Consider the following 7,108-nt stretch of genomic DNA (forward strand, 5'->3'; position numbering starts at 1 on the left):
TGATATGTTATGGTGTTGACTTGTTTTTGTTGATTTTGAGAGGAGTTCTCTATGCCTCTTTGATTGAATTCCTGTTTCCTTACCCAGATTAAGGAAGTTATCAAATATAATTTTTTAAATAAACTTTCTGCTCCTTTTTCCTGCTCTTCCTCTTCTGGGCCTCCTATGATATGGATACTGTTTCATTTTATGGAATCACTATGTTCTCTAAGTCTCCCTTCATGATCTAATAATTTCTTTTCCAACTTCTTTTCCGCTTGATTATTTTCCACAATTTTATCTTCAGTATTACCTGTTTTCTTCTCTGCTTCTTCAGTCCTCATTGTGACTGTATCCAGTCGGTTTTGCATCTCAGTTATAGCATTATTTATTTCAGTGTGACTAGTTTAGGCCTTTGATCATTCCAGCAAGGGTTTCTCTGGTGTCTTCTACATTTCTTTAAGCCCAGCTAGTAGTCTTATGACTGTTCTAAATTCTTGTTCAGATAAATTCCTTATATCTGTTTTGTGGATTTGGGCATCCACACCTTGGATGTGATTTCTTCTTTACCTTTCATTTGGGGGATAATTCCTTCATTTTGTCATTTTGGCTAGGTTTCTAGGGTTTTTGTTGTGTGTGTTTTGAAAGCTTGTAATGTTTTCTGCACCTGAGAGCTAGGCTATATGAAAAAGGGACCATCCACTGTACAGGGCCTGGCACTTCAGGAAGTGTTTATGGTGTATGCTGTATGCATTCTGCTACGTACACTGTTTCTCTGCCAAAATGTGTTTTGGTTGCTCTTTCCACTGGTCAGTCCTCTGCACAGCTCAGCCTTGTTTGCAATGGGTTTTGGACATTTAACTAGGTTTGCTTTGATTTGTCTGTTAAAATAAGCCTGGAAACTTAGTGTTTAGGAACACTAAAACAAACCCCGATCCCCCCAAAAAAGAGGAAAGCAAAGGGAAGAAAAAAAACAGAGAACCCAGAAACTATAAGGCTGATTTCAAAGAAAAAGAAAGGAGAAGAAGAAGAGGAAGAAGAAAAGGAAAAAGAAGGAAAAACAAAGAAGAAAGAAGCTTGGTCTGTCCCCCCCAAAAAAGAAAAGAAAATGAAAACAAAACAAAACAAAACAAAACAAAACAAAACAAAAACAAGACTATGAGCTTGATTCCAAGAGAAAAAAGAAGAAAAAATTAAAAAAAGAATAAGGGGGTGGGGGGGTGGGAAAGTAAGCTTGGTCCTATTTCCACTAGTACTGCAGGTGTCATTTTGAAGCAATTGATTTTAAGTGCCCTTGGTGCATGGGGGGTGCTGGCTGTGGTGGTCTTCTGGAGGAGAGGCCCACTGTGTCTGCTCAGAGTCATTCTTGCCCTAGTGAATAAGCAGTTGCAGGCACAGGGGGCGAGTTTTTTGTAAGCGGGGCCTACCTTCACTGGGGCCTGCTGTGTTGCTCTCTGAAGACCCATCGTGGTGGTGTTGGGAAAAAATGGTGCCACCCCAATCTTTTGTCCGTGGACAGGGGATCTCACACCCCACACACTATTCAGGCAGCCCTCACAGAATAGTGACTGCAGTCAGCTCGCTCTGTGCCTCAGCTCTCCTGCGTTTTTTCTTTGGCGTGCAGCTGGGATTCAAAACTTGAAGTCCTAAAAGACCAGGCACCACGCAGATCCATTCCCCTCTTCCAGAGTAGAGTCTCTCCACACTGTGTCTCTATCCTCTTCATAGTGTTATCACTTTGATTGGTTTGCAAGTATTGAACCATACTTGCATCCTGGGAAAAATCCCACTTGATTGGGGTGAATGAATTTTTTAAATGTATTGTTGGACTTGGTTTGCTAGTATTTTGTTGTCGATTTTTGTATCTATGTTCATCAGAGATATTGGCCTGTAATTCTCTCTTTTTGTGTGTGTATAGTATCTTTATCTCATTGTGGTATCAAGGGTAATTATGGCTTCATAGAATGAATGCTTTCCTTCCACTCCTATTTTTTGAAATAGTTTGAGAAGTTTGCTTTAAATGTCTGGTAGAATTCAGCTGTGAAATCATCTGGTCCTGGACTTTTGTTTGTTGTGAGTTTTTTGATTACTGATTAAATCTCATTGTGATAATTGGTCTGTTCATATTTTCTATTTCTTCCTTCTTCAGCTTTGGAATGTTATACATTTCTAGGAATTTATGCATTTCTTCTAGGTTGTTCAATTTATTGGCATATAATTTTTCATAAAATGTTCTTTTAATCCTTTGTATTTCTGTGGTGGCGATTGATGTTTCTCCTCTTTTATTTTTGATTTTGTTTATTTGAGTTCTCTCTCTCTTTCTTTTGGATATATCTGGCTAGAGGTTTTTCAATTTTGTTGATCTTTTCAAAGAAACAGCTCCTGATTTCATTAGAAATAGAATAGAATAGAACAGAATTCTATTTTTTTTAAGTTTCTTTTTCATATTTCTGTTCTAATCTTTATTATTTCCTTTCTTCTATTGGTTTTGGGTTTCATTTGTTCTTTTTCTACCTCCTTTGGGTGTAAGGTTAGGTGGTTTATTTGAGATTTTTCTTACTTATACTCCTGTATTGCTAGAAAGTTCCCTCTTAGTACCGCTTCTCTCGCATTCCAAAGATTGTGGACTGTTGTGTTTTCATTTCCATTTGTCTCAAGTTATTTTTTTATTTTCCCTTGATTTCTTTGTTGACCCATTCATTGTTTAGTAACATGTTATTTAATCTCCCTTTATTTGTACTCTTTCCAGGTTTTTTCTTGCAGTTGATTTCTAGTTTTATGGCATTGTTGTCAAAAAGATGCATGGTATAATTTGATATTTCCTAATGTGGAGACTTGTTTGTGGACTAATATGCAATCTATTCTGGAGAATATTCCATGTGCCCTTGAAAAGAATGTATATTCTGATGTTTTAAGGAGGAATGTTCTGAATATATCTGTTAGATCTGTGTGATTCAACAACACTGTTTCCTTGTTTATTTTCTATTTGATTGAACTATCCATCAATGTAAATTGGTGTTAAACTCCTCTACTTTTATGGTATTACTATCAATTACTTCTTTTAGGTTTGTTATTAGCTGCTTTATGTATTTGGGTCTTCCATTTGGGGTGCATAAATATTTACAAATGTTATATCTTTTTGTTGGAGTGTTCCCTCTATGATTATATAGTGTCTTTCTTTGTTACAATTTTTGTTATTTTGTTCAATACAAGTATTGCTACCCATTTTCACATCCATTTGTATGATAAATACTTCTCCATCCTTTTATTTTCAATCTGCATGTGTCTTTAGGTTTGAAATGTGTCTCTTGTAGGCAGTGTAAGGATGGCACTTGCTCTTTTATCCATTCTGTCACCCTATATCCTTTGAGTGGAGACTTTTGCCCATTTACACTCAAAGTAATTAGTGGTAGACATGTACTTATTGCTATTTTTTACTTTTTTTTGTTTTTACTTGTTTTACTTGTTTTGTTGTTTGTTTTACTTGTTTTATGGTTGATTTTGTAGTTCTTCTCTGTTACTTTCTTTTCTTGCTCTCTTCTCTCATGGTTTGCTGGCTTTATTTAGTGATATACTTGGATTCTTTTCTCTTTGTTTAGTGCATATCTGTTATTGGTTTTTGATTTGTGTTACTATTTGGTCTTTATCTTTCTGGTATGTCTGAATTGTGGCCTTGTTGGATAGAGTATTCTTGGCTGCAGGTTTTTTTCCTTTCAGCATTTTGAATATATCTTGCCATTCCCTTCTGGCCTGAAAAATTTTTGCTGAAAACTCAGTTGATAGCCCTGTGGAGTTTGCCTTGTATGTAACTGTTTTCTTTTCTCTTGCTGCTTTTTAAATTCTCTCTTTATCACTGTTTTTTGCCATTTTAAGTACTTTGTGTCTTATTGCAGACTTTTGTGTTGATTTTGTTTGAGGCTGTATGTGCCTCTTGGATCTGGATTTCTGTTTCCTACCCAGATTCAAGATGTTTTCAGGTATTAATTTTTCAAATAAGTTTTATGCCTTCTCCTTCTGGGATTCCTATAATGGGAATGTTTTTACATTTGATGGTGTTGCTGAATTCCGTAAGTCTATTTTGATTCATTATATTTTTTCTCACCTGTTCAGTTTCTTTCTTTCCATTACCCTGTCCTCCAGATCACTGATCTGCTTCTTTCAATCTATTATGTATTGTGTGTGGTATATTTTTAATTTGTTGCTGAGTTCTTTATTTCTGATTCATTCTTTTTTATGTTTTGTATCTTTTTGTTAAGATTCTCACCAGGTCCTCCATTCTTAAGTTCAGTGAGTATCTTTATGACCATTTTTTCTTTTTTTGTATTCTCTATCAGGCATATTACTTATCTCCATTTCGCTTGAGTCTCTTGCTTTGATTTTGTTCTGTTCTCTCATTTTGGGACATATTCATCTGTATCCTCTTTTGTCTAATTCTGTGTCTGTTTGTATGTATTAGGAAAGTCAGCTATGTCTTCTGCTCTTGAAAGTAGTGGCCTTATGAAGAAGAGATCCTGTTGTGCCCTGCAGTGCATTGTCACCTGTTTATCAGAACATTGTGCTTCAGGGGTGTGTGCTTTGTGTGTTATACACACCCTGCTGTTGTGGCTGAGTTGCTTTTGCCTTCAGTACAGTCATCTGCAATGGTTCTTCACCTGTTATCAGCAAGGTTTGGGTCCTGTGTCATCAGTGGGTCAGTCTGGGGCTGCTTTTGCCTTGAGTTGAGTCAAACCAGGTGTTTGCCAGAGATATAGTACCACCAAGCTGCAGAGAGCTTTTCCTGCATGGTCCCCTGAGAGGCCTTCATTGGTGGGTGGGGCCTGTAGTTAGATCTGATATCTTCCCCCAGGCCACTCCTGGGGCATAGTTGAACTGATGCGTGTGATTACGTTTCCAACCTCCCAGGGCAAGAGTTAACTTTGGATTAGTGCTGGTCCCTGTTGGGGCTGTTTGCACACTGCCAGGCTTGTGGCATTGTTTTGGATAGCTTCCAGCCAAGGCATATTAGAGGGGGTAGGGGCATGTTGTTAGAAATTTAGGTGGTGAATATTGGTGCTGAACTAGTTCTTTCAGGTGTCTGTGTGCCTAGACTGGGGGGTGGAAGAGGGAAATGGTGCCTGCCAGCTCTTTTGTTCTTGGAAAAGTCTCCCAATGATCTTTGCCCCTCCAGCACATGCTCTGAAATCTGCTCCCTTTCATATACCTTAGTGATTTTTCAAACTGCTTCTTCTTTGTTGTATCTTTGTGGGCTGTTATTTGCACTTTCTTTTTAAGGGTGACAAATGAGTTTCTTTTCGCTCTTCTGGCTCTATCAGAGCCAAGCCTGCTGATTTTTAAAGTTCTGGGTATTGAGCCCCATTGATTATGGGAACTCATGAAATTCATCCTTTCTGGTTTTCAAAGCCAAATTCTAGGAGATTCATCTTCTGTGTGCAGATTCCCCATGCCTGGAGTGCTGGGAATGAGGGTCTTGTTCTCTCCCCTTTCTGAGCCCATGGTGTCCCTCCCTCAGACAGTCCTGCAGGTCCATTTAGCTCCCAACCATATCTCTGCTCTTGCTATCCTCCTTGATGTGGCCTCTTTTCTACATTTGGCTTTGGAGAGTCAGTTCTGCCAGTCTTTGGATTATTCTCTGGGTTATTTACACTGATGTGGGTGTTATCTAGTTGTATCCATAGGATGAGGTGAGCTTAGGATCCTCCTACTCCTCCACTTTCCCGAGAAGCCTACAACTATAAATTTAACTCAGCACTGCTTTGTATTTGTTAATTTCCCTGTGATTTCTTCTTTGACCCACTATTTCGTTAAGAGTGTCGTTTAAGCATAGGAACTCGTGGACATGGTGGTGGCCTTGGGTATTGTGACTGATGTGCTGGTGGTCTCTGAAATACTTTTTGGTGGTCACACTTGTGTGCACTGGCTGATTGTTGTGCAGCTGGCAGTATGTCTGTGAGTGAGATCTTCGTGGAGCTGCAGGGCTTTTTGGCTGCCAAGCAGGACATCTAAGAGGAAATCTGAAAAGTTGTACAAAGTTTATAACAAACAGCTTAAGCGATTTTAACTCTACTGCAAGGGGTCCAGCAGGGTCCTGGTTTTCAGGATATTCCAAAGAGGTGTTTGAAAGCTTGAGAACACTTTGGTACAGTAAAAACACATTTAATGTCTTCAGAGACCAAGTTCTCTGCTGAACAGTATTACGGATTTCATGAGCACTGGGGGTTTGTGCTGCAGCTTTTGGTCTTCTTGGTAACATTTGTTGTGTATTTGGAATCAGAAACACTAATGACTCCAGAAGTGGTTACTGAAGTTCTTGGCATTGAGCCATATTGGGAGAAAGGATTTCATCTGGATGTAGAAGATCATCTTTCAGGAGTTCTAATTCTTGCCAGTGAATTTTCAAGGCTCTCTGTCAACAGTGTGACTGTTGGAGGCTACTCCCAGATCCTCCACATCTACACTTTCATTAATGAACTGAATTCTAGCTTCTGCCTTCCCAACCCAAAAAACGACTCCCTGAGGAATTGCTGTGATGGCTTCAAGTATGATCTGAAAAAAGTAGAGGAGGTGGTCTGTGATCTCACCATCCAGGGCTTCAGTAAGGAGACAGCAGTGGCTTATGCAGAGAAATAGGTGGCCATCTATGCGCCTGGCCCTGCTGACTTCAGTGGTTGCCAGTGAGTGTGAGCACAGTGTCTCTCAAGGTAGTTAGGATTGTCCTGTTGCTAAATACCATGCTTTATTTTCTTAACCAGTGTGTGGTGTAATTATCAAAATCGAAACAATTTTGGGGGGGTAAAAATATAACCTTCACAAGGACAGATTTTCTTTATTGTTTTAGTGAATTTGCTCTGTAATTCAGTGTATTCCAGTTTTGTCAAAAAATGTAAATGTCAGTCTCTTTGTGAAGTCCTTTTCTTGCTTACCCTGATGCTGTTGATTTACTGACTGGGACGTTTCTTGTCTTCTGTTTTTTTTTGTTTTTGTTTTGTTTTTTGCTTTTAAAGAGTGTTGTGTTGTCTAATTTCCATTTATTGGTGAATTTTAAAGTTTTCTTTGTTTTTTTTTTCTAGGTTTGTGATGAGAAGAGTTTTTTTTTTTATAATTTCAGTCTTTTATTGTTTTAAATTGTTTT

General features: G+C 38.5%; 1 pseudogene; it reads left to right on the forward strand.

Moving 5' to 3' along the window:
* The first annotated feature begins 5,919 nt into the window (after positions 1–5,919).
* On the forward strand, positions 5,920–6,606 carry LOC101086351 (annotated as a pseudogene).
* The last annotated feature ends 502 nt before the right edge of the window (positions 6,607–7,108 follow it).

The sequence above is a fragment of the Felis catus genome, chromosome D4 (genome assembly GCF_018350175.1).
Source record: "Felis catus isolate Fca126 chromosome D4, F.catus_Fca126_mat1.0, whole genome shotgun sequence".
NCBI lineage: Eukaryota > Metazoa > Chordata > Mammalia > Carnivora > Felidae > Felis > Felis catus.